Raw genomic sequence first — 13,546 nt, forward strand, 5'->3', positions numbered from 1 at the left:
AACCCCTGCCTGTCCCTTTCTCACTGATGCCTTTCGGGGCAGAGATCCAGAGATCCTGCCTGAGTCACTTTGGCGGGTTTAATGCCCAGCCGCGCCAGGCACACAGTAGGTGCTCAGTAAGTGAAACAGTGCCGGGAAGAATTCGGGCCGGGGATGTGGAACTGTGTGTGGCTCTGCGGGCTCAGAGGCCCTCCCCGCGCCCCGCCACCGTGTGCGCTCCGGGGCGGGGCGGGGCGGGGCGGGGGCGGGGGCGGGACCGGGCGCTCGGGCTCCGCCCCCGGTACGTCGGTAGGCGATCCTGCTCTCGCCCTGGCTCTCGGGTGCTAGGAGACAGTTGCCGGCGTCGGGTTGTGCGAGACGCTAACTGTACCCTCCGGGTTTAACGCTGTGAGCCAGCGCGCGGAGGAGCTGGGGAATAAGCGCCCCGGAGCCCCCAAACAGAGCTCGGCCGCTGGGGGACAGCGCGCGGCGCCGGGGCGGGGCGGGGCTGGCTTTTCTGTCGGAGGACGCGAACCGGCACGCTGCGCCTTTAAGGAGTCCAGTTGGGCTGGGCGCCAGAGCTGGGAGCGGCGCGGGTAGGAGCGCGGCGGCAGGTCCCAGCCCGGGGCTAGAGACCGAGGGCCGGGGTCCGGGCCCGGCGGCGGGACCCAGGCGGTTGAGGCCGGTCAGGTGAGCGGAGGCGGGTGGGCGGTGGTGCGCTCCTAGGGGGATGGGGCGCCCTGATGGCCCCGTGACCTCTTCCCCAGTGCCTCCCTGCAGCGGCGCATCGAGTGGAAAGAGTTGGGGATCTGCACTTGCCTTTCCACTCCGCTCCCCGCGCGGGCGCTGCCCCCACCTCCCGCTGCCTGGATAGGTTTGAGATGCCCGAAACCCGGCGCCCCATTTCCTGGGTCCAGCCAGCCTCTTGAAGCCGGGGGACAGAGTGAGGACGGGTCGGGACCTGCACCCTCTTTCTACTCCGCCTCCCCACCCCCTGCGCCCGCAGCAGCCCTTAGGCTCCCCTCGCAGTGCCGAGAGGATTTTGGGGTCCTGCAGCCCTGTTTCCCCCATTTCCTGGAGAAGGACTGCAGCTCGCCCACCCAGATAGCATCTTGCTCCGTGTCACGCGCCGCCTCCGCGCCGTCCCCAAGATCTCTCTCCGCTGCTCCCCTCCCCCAGCAGGCTTTCAGCTTCCCTTTCCCCAGCCTGCCCCGGCTCCCGTGCCCTTGCGCCCCTTCCGTGTCGAAACACTTGAATCAGGATGCTGTCCAGCCAGGTACCCGCCGGCAACCTGCGGTCCCCCGCCTACAGCGACACAGGTTTCACGGCTGCCTTAGAAATGCGGATTGTGTAACGCCGGCTGCAGGGCAGTGCACGTGCAGGGTTTGCGCTCCTGAGCCCACAGCGAGGCCAGGTGACAGAGTGAGGCATGGGGGAGTGGGGGAAGAGGAGGATGCCAGAGGGTCTAGATACTGTGCATGCAGGGAATATGTATTTTGAGCCCTTTGTATGCCCCAGGAGCTGGGTGGTTAGGAAGAGGAAATAAAGGGGGGTCTTACTCCAGCTGGGACCTGGAGGCCCTCATTTATCTCGCCGCCCCCCTCCCCGCTGCTCCCGCCTGCTCAGAAATCCCTAGTGGCTCCACCTGGCTAAGAGTTTAAAGTAGTTTATAATGAATAATAGCTGACATAGAATAAGCAAATCTTGGGTGCCAGGCCCTGTCCTAAGCCCCTTAAAAGAATTACCTGCCATACTTTCCCCAACAGCCCCTTGAGGTAGGTACCACCGCTGTGCCCATTCCTGAGAGCAGGAATATGAGGCTTCCAGAGGTGGTACCTTCCCAAGACACGAAGTGAGTGTGGCCTCAGAACCACCCCCTTCCCCCAACCCCCCCCCCCAACCCGACCTCGAACCACTAGACTTTTTACCCAATTTCAACAAATTCTTATCAAGAACATTGTTATAATATAGGAAATTAGAAATAAGAGAAATTAATCACCTGTGTTTCTAGCACCAATTTGTTTTTCTCAGACCAGCAAGGGCCTCTCAGCTTCTGGTGATACTACCCACTTTAGAGGGTAGTGGCAATATTTAGATAAAATAATGCACAGGGCCCAGCATGTGTTAAGCACTCAGAAAGCAGCAGCTGTTATTATGAAGAGTGGTAGTTGACCACTACCTTGAATTACTGGAAAAAAATAATTAATAAATGGCTCACACTGACTCTGCAGAAATTAACCATTTTGTGTGCTCAGAAAGGCCTATGAGACTTTCTCTATTTTCATCTTTTTATTATTTTTATTATTTTGCCCTTTCCGACACATTCTGTGGCTTTCGTCAACTCCAAATTATCCATTGTCTTTGTAGTTAGAGACAGAATTGCCCTTCTGGTTTTTTTTAGCTTTTAAAATGTGTGACCTTTGATTCTGTGAGCATCTGCAAACCTAGAGTAAAAGATGGGAATGCAGTTTGTGCAACTGGGAAGTAATTCTGAAACTTGATATGAGAAAAAAATTGTCCTTAGAGGTGATCCTGGTTTGCAGTATGTGTTGGGTGAGGTCTATCCTGGGGGCGAGAAGTTAGACTCAAAGATTATCTTTGGGTTTGGAGGGAAGAAAGGCAAGCATGAATGTTTTGTCTGGGTGTGGAGGGCTCACACCTCAAAGTGGCCAGCACTTTGAGAGGCCAAGGCAAGAGGAACCCCTGAACCCAGGAGTTCAAGACTAGCCTGGGCAACATAGTGAAACCCCATCTCTACCAAAAAAAAAAAAAAAAAAAATTAGCTGAGAGTGGTGTTGCGCACCTGTAGTCCCGGCTACTTGGGAGGCTGGGGTGGGAGGATTGCTTGAGCCTGGGAGGTCGAGGCTGCAGTAAGCTGAGATTGCTCCACTGCACTCCAGCCTAGGTGACAAAGTAAGACCCAGTCTCAAAAAATAAAATAAATAAATAAAGAATGAGTGTTTATCCTAGTAGGCTAGCAGGCAGCTAAGATTGGAAATCAGCTTCACTATGTCATATTCTTTAAAAAAATTTTTTTTTTTAGAGATGAAGTCTCACTATGTTTCCTACTCAGGCTGACCTGGAACTCTTGGGCTCAAGTGGTTCTCCCACCTCAGCCTCCCAAGTAGCTGGAACTACAGGTGTGCACCACCACACCTGGCACGCTATGTCATACTTTTTATGAAACTCCTGGTTATTTTGGTGATTAGATCAATTATTACCGTGACGAGTGTTCAAAAGAAAAGAGGCAAGACATCCCCATCAAAGCTAAATATTTGGAAGATGCCAGGAAGCTAGTTCTGCAAGTTGAAAAAAAATTCATTTAAAAATTTCTCCTATTTGAGTCTTAAAAAAAATTTTTTTTTAAGAGACAGGGTCTCACTCTGTTACCCATGCTGGAGTGCAGTGGAGCAATCTTAGCTCACTGTAACTTTGAACTCCTGGGCTCAAGCAATCCTGCTACCTCAGCCTCCTAAGTAACTGGGGCTACAGGTGTGCACCACCAAACCTGGGTAATTTTTTTTTTTTTTTTTTTGAGACAGAGTCTTGCTCTGTCGCCCAGGCTGGAGTGCAGTGGCGCGATCTCGGCTCACCGCAACCTCCGCCTCCTGGGTTCAAGCAATTCTCCTGCCTCAGCCTCCAGAGTAGCTGGGATTACAGGCATGCACAAGCACGCCTGGCTAATTTTGTATTTTTAGTAGAGACGGGGTTTCTCCATGTTGGTCAGGCTGGTCTCGAACTCCCGACCTCGGGTGATCCGCCCGCCTCTACCTCCCAAAGTGCTGGGATTGCAGATGTGAGCCACCGCGCCCGGCCAAACATGGATAATTTTAAAATTTTTTTGTTGTTGTTGGTTGTCACAACTTGTAGGTAACATCAAGTGGGTAGAGGCCAGGGATGCTGCTAAACGTCCTACAATGCACAGGACAGTGCCACAACAAAGAATTATATGGCCTCCAATGTCACTTGTGCCACAGTTGAGAAACTGAAACCAGACATGATTTTCACAACATTAAAGTCCGTTCTGACCTTGCATGTAGTTGCCTCTTCCAAGAAGATCAAGGTATTCTCCTAAACCGGACCCTCAGAAACCCTCTGGATCCTATTTGACGCTTCCCAATCCTAGAGGCCACTTGAGGTGTTGCTGCCTGTGGCTGGATGGGTTTGGGGTCTGTCATGAGCTTCTGTGTGGCTCTCTGGTGCTGTACCAAGGAAGCTGCTGATTCAGGGGAGCAGGACAGCACTCAGGAGGTGTGGGCAGAGGTTCTTACACTGCTGCAGGTTGGGATCCTCTTCTTTTTAAGTAATATATTAACAGCAGCCTTTGCTCTTAGGCATTTTTCCAGAAGCTGTGGCTGTTTGGCTGTTGGCATTGGGTGTTTGCCTTGTGATATACCCAGAAAAGGATTCATACCTTACATATGATGAAGTCTGGGGATGGGACTGGATTCTGAGAGTATAAAGATGGCAACGCAGACCCTGCCCAGAGACTACTCAGGCATCTCAATAGGCCTGAGCAGTGGCCATGCAGGGTGGTGGAGGTATGGCAGGGCTGCCTAACTCTGCCTGTGAAGTCAGGCAAGATCCCAGCAGTGCAGAGTGAATGCTTAGTATCTGCCTGTCACTGCTTTGAACAGTTTCCTTGCATCATCCCATTTCATCCCCACACTGAGGTAGAATTCTAAGAGGTTAGGTCACTTGCTACAGTCACATGGCAAGCATGTGACCAGAACAGAGTCACCGTGGTCAATGGCAGAGCAGAGATTTGAACCCAGGTTGTTGAGCTGCAAAACTGAACTGTCAGGAGCATTTACAGAGAGCGGCAGTGCTTTAATAGCCAAGACTTTTAGGATGGGCTGGAGCTCGCCAGGCGAGAGGGAGAATAGGCGTGCCGGGGAGAGAGGAGCAGGTGTGTCAAAGTCCGGGAGGTGTGGGAGAGCACGGCATGTCTGGGGGTTGCAGATCATTATGGGAAGGGATGGAGGGCAGGCAATAGGCAGGTGATAGAAGAAGATGAGTCTTGGAGATGGGCAGGCACCAAATCCTAAGTGGCCTTCAACATCATGCTGAGAGCCACTGCCAACCACCGGTGAATTAGCAGAGAGGAAGAGAAAGCTGTGTGACATTGAGCAGCTTGCTTAATTTCTCTAGGACCCAGCTGCCCATCCAAACTAAAACCTCTAGAACTATACTGCTCTGACGAATGTTTCTTTCATTTGTGGCAATATGAGCAGAGTGAAGGAATGCCTGCGTTGACACTGGTGGGGCAGCCCTGTTGATTCATGACTTCTCCCCCTAAGGCTGTGTGATGGGTGCAGGGAGTGGTTTCTTCTCAGTCAGCAGTTGGTTTTGTTTCAGCTTTCCAGCTTATCATTTGGCATTGACCAAGTGTCCACCAAGGGCAAGGCACAGTGTATGCTAAGTACTGTGACAGAGGCAAAGATGTGGTCAGACTCGTTTTTGAGGAGCTTGCAGCCTAGTGGAGGGTCCAGCCAGTGTTCTTTTTATTATTATTATTATTATTATACTTTAAGTTCTAGGGTACATGTGCACAACGTGCAGGTTTGTTACATATGTATACATGTGCCATGTTGGTTTGCTGCACCCGTTAACTCGTCATTTACGTTAGGTATTTCTCCTAATGCTATCCCTCCCCCATCCCCCTGCCCCACGACAGGCCCTGGTGTGTAATGTTCCCCACCCTGTGTCCAAGTGTTCTCATTGTTCAATTCCCACCTATGAGTGAGAATGTGTGGTGTTTGGTTTTCTGTCCTTGGAATAGTTTGCTCAGAATGATGGTTTCCAGCTTCATCCATGTCCCTACAAAGGACATGAACTCATCCTTTTTTATGGCTGCATAGTATTCCATGGTGTATATGTGCCACATTTTCTTAATCCAGTCTATCATTGATGGACATTTGGGTTGGTTCCAAGTCTTTGCTATTGTGAATAGTGCTGCAATAAACATATGTGTTCATGTGTCTTTATAGTAGCATTATTTATAATCCTTTGGGTGTATGCCCAGTAATGAGATTGCTGGGTCAGATAGTTTCTAGTTCTCAGTCCTTGAGGAATCACTGCACTGTCTTCCACAATGGTTGAACTAGTTTACAGTCCCGCCCAGCCAGTGTTCTTATCACGAGATACAAATCTCAAGTGTCTTGAGAGGGAAGTGTTCATACCAAATACTGTGGGGCATGGAGGATGAAATAGAGATTACTGGGGGATTGAGGAAAGTCTAAGTGAAGGAGATAACTTCTAGCTCCACCAGAAAGATTTTTTAAAGGAGAACTGGGGGTAGACAGAGGACGTCTTATAGGTAGAGAGTGGAGAAAATAGAGAAAAAAACAGAAAGCCAGTGCAGGTATAGTCATGAGAAAGTCAGATTATTAAGTGTATCTAGTATCTGATTCTCCACAGTTTCCAGATTGTGGATGGGAAGCAGAAGTTTTCTTTTCTTTTTTTTTTGAGACAGAGTCTCACTCTGTTGCCCAGGCTGGAGCGCAGTGGCACGAACTTGGCTCACTGCAGCCTCTGCCTCCTGAGTTCAAGGCATTCTTGTGCCTCAGCCTCCTTTGTAGCTGGGACGACAGGTGTGTGCCACCACGCCTGGCTAATTTTTTTGTGTTTTTAGCTAGAGACAGGGTTTCACCATGTTGTCCAGGCTGGTCTCAAACCTCAAGTGATCCGCCTGCCTTGGCGTCCCAAAGTGCTGGGATTACAGGTGTGAGCCACCGTGCCTGGCTGGGAAGCAGAAGTTTTCATAACAGGAAAATATTCATTAATGGACTTGCCATGTGCAAAGTTAAGTCCTACTTCATCATCTCTCCCTCTGTTTTCAACCCTGGTGGTCAGCCAGGCTCCAGGAGCATCCATATTTTGGCTCTGCATCTCTGCCTGGTCATCAGATGTTTTGCAAATATGACATAAACAATGGAAAGTAAAACTGCAACTCTTAAGAGAGGCAATATCTCATGAAATCAAAGCCAGTGATGTTAAGGAACTGCTTGGATGATGTGTCAAAGCAATAATAGGATCTGGCAATGTGAGATCTGCCAACAATTGATAAAGAGAAGGGATGAACACTCCTTTAGGGGAGAGACTTGAAAATCAAACAATTGAGAGGCCTTTGAGAAATCAGTGAGGCCATAAGATATTTTTGCAAAAATGGCTTCTTTATGATAGCACAGTGATGACCAAATGTTAATTGGAAGGACTTATCATACTGTAAAAGAGTCTACACAAAATGAAGTCTTTGTTCTAAGAATTCGCACAGGGCTGAGCATGGTGGCTCGTGCCTGCCCACCACTTTGGGAGGGCAAGGCAGGAGGATTGCTTGAGGCCAGGGGTTCGAGAACAGCCTGGGTAACATAGAGAGACCCCATCTCTGCAAAAAATGAAAAATTAGCTGGGCGTGGTGGTGCATGCCTGTGGTCCCAGCTGCTCAGGAGGCTGAGGTGGGAGGATCACTTGGGCCCAGGAGGTTGAGGCTGCAGTGCGCCACTACAGTCTAGCCTGGGCAACAGAGCAAGACCCTGTCTCAAATTAAAAAAAAAAGCAAAAAAAAGCACAGAAATGTAATTGTAACCTAAATTTTGCTTAGTATTTACTATTGCTTTTAAAATAGATAGATTCGATTTTTGTTTTATTTAGATAAAGTACTAAACAAAACTGTATTTTACTTTTAACTATGAAAGTCTGAGTGTGGCTTTACCATATATCCTTTTTTCTGGTGTTTATCTTCCTGGGCTACTGAGGTCTCTGGGGAGGAGATTCTGGCTAGAAAGAAGATGTGGATCAGTGCACAAGGACCCTGAATGCTAGACTTTGTGCTGGGAGGGGGAAGTCTTGTCCTGCTAAAGCCTGCCAGTGTTTATTAACAGGGCTCATTTTTTTGTTTAACATCAACTTTGTTCCTGCAGTTGGAAAGTACTGTAGAGCAACCTCACCTCCTTTTTTTTTTGTTTTGTTTTGAGACGGAGTCTCGCTCTGTCACCCAGGCTGGAGTGCAATGGCTTGATCTCAGCTCATTGCAACCTCCGCCTCCCAGGTTCAAGCGATTCTCCTGCCTCAGCCTCCTGAGTAGCTGAGATTACTGAGATGCCTGCCACCATACCTGGCTAATTTTGTATTTTTAGTAGAGACAGGATTTCACCATGTTGGCCAGGCTGGTCTCGAACTCGTGACCTCAGGTAATCCGCCCCCCTGGGCCTCCCAAAGTGCTGGGATTACAGCCCTGAGCCACTGCATCTGGCCACTTCACCTCATTTAGAAAGGCAAAACCCCAGGGTGGGCACAGTGGCTCACGCCTGTAATCCCAGCACTTTGGAAGGCCGAGGCAGGCAGATCATTTGAAGCCTCAGGAGTTCAAGACCAGCCTGGCCAACATGGCAAAACCCTGTCTCTACTAAAAATACGAAAATTAGCCGGGTATGATGGTGCACACCTGTAGTCCCAGCTACTTGGGGAGACTGAGGCACAAGAATTGCTTGAACTCCAGAGGCAGAGGTTGCAGTGAACTGAGATCGTGCCACTGCACTCTAGCCTGGGCAACAGAGGGAGACCCTATCTCAAAAGAAAGAAAGAAAGAAGGAAGGAAGGAAGGAAGGAGAGAGAAAAAGAAAGGGAGAAAGAAAGAAAAAAGAAAGGCAAAACTGTCTTTGATCTCCCTGCTTTTCCTCTTATTTAAAAGTGCAAGTTTGGCCAACAGGAGAATGTTTTGGGTGCTGAGGTTCTATTTTTTCCATCTGCTATGTAGCACACCAGTAGAGGGCTATTTTAATTCCTTTCAGCCATGTGGCAAATAGTCACTTACATGATGCTCTTTCTAGCACTTCACCTTTGAGGGGTGACCTGGCTGATGACAGTTACGTGTATTCATGCTAATTCAGTGAGAAACGTTCAAATCAAAGCCTGCTGTGGGCTCCACTAGAGCCTGAAGACTCTGGGCTCCTTAAACGTAAAGGGTCAAGTGGCTTTTGGCTCCTGTTTTATCCAGCAGGAGACTGGCTTGTATTTCTGTAGGGTTGTCTTGTTTTAAACATGATTTCAAGCAGGCAGTTATTCCAGACTATCACCATAGCCCCCATCCTGACAAAAGAGGCTGATGTTGCCAGGTCAGTGCATGTGTGACATGTTTCATCACCTTGCTTCTTGGCCAGCGTGATTTGTTAAAAGCTGTACCACAGGATACACAACCCCCCTGCCTTCCAGCTGAGCCTCGGACTGATCTGCCTGCCTGTCCCTCCTCTGCCTGTCACTTCTCTAGAGGATCAGGTAGCACGGCTTTCTGGTTCTCTCTGATCCTCCACCCACAGGACCAGCCTGGCTGGGCTGAATTCTCTTTCCCACAGTGCTGCCCAGGTGGCCAAAGCAGGGAGGGGACTGTGGGCTGGGCTGGTTCTTTAATGAGAACCCCCATGAGGAACCAGTTGTCAGAGTTTTGGTGCAAAGCAGGAGAGAGTGAACCATCGAATCAGTACCTCTCCCAGAACCATGAAGGAGATAAGAATTTGTGGTTTATGGATGGTCGTGTGTTTCCAGGATAGAACGATAAGAACGTTTATCATTTGAAAAATTTAAATTCCTATCTTCTATCTTAGAGTACTGGACTTTGAGTCTTAAGGACTAAAGTTCCTGCCATGCAGGCATAACGTTTGGACAGTCACATGGGCAATAGTCCCCGAGTCATTGACTGTTAATAGAGTGGGCTGCTAGGCTGCATAGCGTGTGTGGAGATGGAGGGAGTTTCATCCTCCATCCTTCCAGCATTCACATTTGTATTTCTTTCCTCATAATGGAAAACAGTTAATATTTGGTTGCTGTCTCTAATGGGCCTTTTTTTTTTTTTGAGACAGAGCCTTACTCTGTCACCCAGGCTGCAGTGCAGTGCACTGCAACCTCCGCCTCCTGGGTTCAAGGGATTCTAGCTAGGACTACAGGCATGCACCACCACGCCTGGCTAATTTTTGTATTTTTAGTAGAGATGGGGTCTTGCTATGTTGCCCAGGTTTGTCTCTAACTCCTGGGCGCAAAGTGATCCTCCTGCTTCAGCCTCCCAAGGTGCTGGGATTACAGGTGTGAGCCACGGTGCCTGGCCTCTTGAACTAGTGTAGAGTCCGGGACTGGCCAGTAGAACTTTTGTGATAAGGGAAATGTTCTATATTTCTGCTGTCCAATATGATAACCACAAACTAGTGGCTGTTGAGCATTTCACATGTGGCTAGTGCAGCTGAAGATTCGAATTTTAAATTTTATTTAATTTCAATTTAATTTTAAGCAGCCACATGTGACTAGTGGCTACCATATTGGACAATACAGATGGACTACTTTATTTGAGGAGTTTATATTATAGTTCTTTTTTGTTTTTTTGTTTTTTGTTTGTTTGTTTTTGAGAGAGAGTCTCGCTCTGTCACCCAGGCTGGAGTACAATGGCACAGTCTTGGCTCATTGCAACCTCCACCTCGCGGTCAAGCAATCCTTGTGCCTCAGCCTCCTGAGTTGCTGGGACTACAGGCGCACACCACCACGCCTGGCTAATTTTTGTATTTTTAGTGGAGTCCGGGTTTCACCGTGTTGGCCAGGCTGGTCTCGAACTACTGGCCTCAAGTGGTCTGCCCGCCTCGGCTTCCCAAATCCTGGGATTACAGGCATGAGCCACAGTGCCCAGCCTATATTGTAGTTTTTTATTAAATATGCACATAGTAGCACTTCAAAAGGGACAAAAGGTATCAGTGAAAAGTCTCCCTCTCATCTCTGTCCCCAGCCCTGCAGTTTCCCTTCCCAGTGCTAACCATAATCATGGCCAATTTCTTTTGTGTCCATTCAGAAGGATTTCCCACGTACATAAGCATAACAAATATATTTTCTCTCTCACTCTCTGTTTTTCAATGTTAGGGTATTACTCTTATCCACTGTCTTCTGTTCCATGCTTTTTTGAGTTAATGTACCTTGGAGGTCATTACCCATAGGGACAAATAGGACTGTCTCATTATTTAAATGGTTTATATTTAATTTATATTTGTATTTAGTGGCTATATGTGTTTCTTTGCAAAGCTGTATCATCATTTACTTAACTATAAGTTCACTATATGTAAGCGTGTCAATTATTTCCAATCTTTTGCCATTATGAATACTATTGTAATACTCTTATGCAAACATTTTCACACATAATCAGGCATAAACATAGATAAATTCCTAGAAGAAAAGATCATAGCCAGGCATGGTGGCTCACGCCTGTAATCCCAGCACTTTGGAAGGCCGAGGCAGGCTGATCACCTGAGGTCGGGAGTTCGAAGACCAGCCTGACCAACACGGAGAAACCCCGTCTCTACTAAAAATACAAAATTAGCCAGGCATGGTGGCACATGCCTGTAACCCTAGCTATTCGGGAGGCTGAGGCAGGAGAATCGCTTGAACCCGGGAGGCGGAGGTTGCGGTGAGCTGAGATCGCGGCATTGCACTCCAGCCTGGGCAACAAGAGTGAAACTCTATCTCAGAAAAAAAAAAAAGAGAGAGAGATGATCATTAGGTCAAGGATATGTGCATTTTACATAGCCACAGATTTTGCCAAATTGCAATCTGTAGAGTTTGCTGATGAGAATGTAAATTGGTACATTGTATGAGAGCATCTATTTTTCCATAGCCTCAGCAGCACAGTCTGTATTAAACTTCTTGTTCTTTGCCAGTACAATAAAGGAAGATCACCATCACCCTGTAGATTTAATTTGCATATCTCTTATTATAAATGAGATTGAGCATCTTTTTATATGTTTAAGAGTCATTTGTATTTCCCTCCTGGTAAATTATCTGTTCAGATCATTTGCTCATTTTTCTATTAGGTTTTGTTGTTATTGGTCTTAATTTGTAGGAACCCTTTATACATTAAGGAAATTACTATGTTGTCTCTATTGTGTATTTACAAATTTTAATCTTATTTATGGTATCTGTTTCCATGTGGAGATTTAAAAACTTTTTTATGCAACTAATACTCTTTGTTATGGCCTCTGGATGTTAGACATTACTTAGAAAGCCCTTTCCTATGGAGATACTTTTAAAATAGAATTCTCATGTTTCCTCCTGGAACTTAGATGGTTTTATTTTTTATATTTAATTCTTTGATTCATCTGAAACAATTCAGGGGTTTTGCTGGTTTCATTTCCTTTGCTCATCTCATTCTCTTGCTGCTGAGCAGTTTGTAGCGCCTCCCTGCTTCTGCCCAACCCAGTTTTGGAGCGGTGCAGCCCCCCTGACAGTACCAGTGCCATCACTCTGGTAACAATATTATCCTCACTTGCCCATTGGTTGCTGCCTTGCTTCCATTCCTTTCTGAACACACTGTTCAGGTAAGCCCTAACCCCGATGGAGGAGAGCTTTAACTATCGTTCCATGCTTGACTACTCACCAGATTTCTTCTTTGACCTCTGTCAATTCTTCCTAGTCCTGGCTCATTATCTGAGATGCCCTGCCCTTTGTGCACGTTTGCCTTATTGCCTCACTGGGGGAGGTGACCTGAACAAGAGGCATAGTATAAAGCCACAAGCTGTTTATACTTTGCCTGTGCTGAGGAAGAGAGTGCTCCACCTTCACTGAAGCCAGCAATTTGGCCGGCTGTTAGCACTTCATTCATATTCCCTAGTATGAGTTAATGCTTTGTCATTTTATTTCTTGTGATTCCAGAATCTCATTTTCAGCTTCTGCCAGAGCCAATAGCAGTTGGGAAAGAAGGCTGTGGTCTTTGAAGAGTGAGTATGGATTTTAACCACCATAGATTTCCCCCAAAAGGCACCCTTTAATTAAACTGGGACTGCTGTTGTAAGCCCTGCTTCCAAGCCCTCTGCAGGCCAAAGTGTGCTGCATGATTTCTCTGATCAGTAGGTCTGGTGGGAAGGGATTTGGCACCTGAAGGTTTTCAAAGCTCTGATGCACATCCTAAAAGTCCCCTGCAAATAGTTCTGAAAGACTATGCGGGGGAACCTGGCTCTGAATTTGAAGGGAGTCTGGAAGGCATGGGCTCATGGGCCCCAGTGCTTTCCTGAAAAGGGGACACTTGAACAGGCTCTGAAGGCAGGGAAGAGTTCATCAGGCAGCCCAGACGTGGGAGTGCTCCACACCAAGGGGTCAGCAGGAAGGAAGACAGAATGAAGCTGTATGGGGCTTGCGAGCTGGTTGTTTGGAGTGCAGGCAAAGACGTGGGAGTCAGGACTGGGAAGCTGAGTGGGACCACATGGGGCGGTCAGAGTTCACATTTTATTTGGTGGACATGAGACCAGCACAGCCTGATCCCTGGTGTGAATTGAGAAGATTCCTCTGGCAGCTGGGGTGGTGGGACTATGGGGCGTGAAAGAATAGCCTTTACAGAAACAGGAGGGAGAGGAAGGGAGGACCTGGACCCAGTGTGGTGGCTGAGGGGAGCTGCGGTCCGACTCATACAAAGTCCTACACCTGGTGACAATTTTTCTTTTTACCTTACATTCCTAGTAAATGTTGAACCCAACTGGGATTGGGTTTTTAGGTATTAGTTTTTAGGGGTATAAGTCCCCTAAGGCTGTGCTGTCCAATATGGTAG

General features: G+C 47.9%; 1 protein-coding gene across 5 annotated transcripts in view; it reads left to right on the plus strand.

The window, feature by feature from the left end:
• Window positions 1-255: 255 nt before the first annotated feature.
• The window catches only part of ABHD6 (abhydrolase domain containing 6, acylglycerol lipase), a 55,088-nt gene continuing 41,797 nt past the window's right edge, over window positions 256-13,546 (plus strand). Inside the window, exons 1-2 of one of the 5 annotated variants that reach the window (XM_019024251.4) lie at window positions 256-669; window positions 12,658-12,722. The gene's annotated coding sequence lies outside the window, so the exon portion shown is untranslated. The remainder of the gene's footprint in view (window positions 670-12,657; window positions 12,723-13,546) is intronic. The other 4 variants (XM_004034377.5, XM_019024252.4, XM_004034376.5 and 1 more) reach the window with 4 other exon arrangements.

Source organism: Gorilla gorilla, chromosome 2 (genome assembly GCF_029281585.2).
Source record: "Gorilla gorilla gorilla isolate KB3781 chromosome 2, NHGRI_mGorGor1-v2.1_pri, whole genome shotgun sequence".
NCBI classification, from domain to species: Eukaryota; Metazoa; Chordata; class Mammalia; order Primates; family Hominidae; genus Gorilla; species Gorilla gorilla.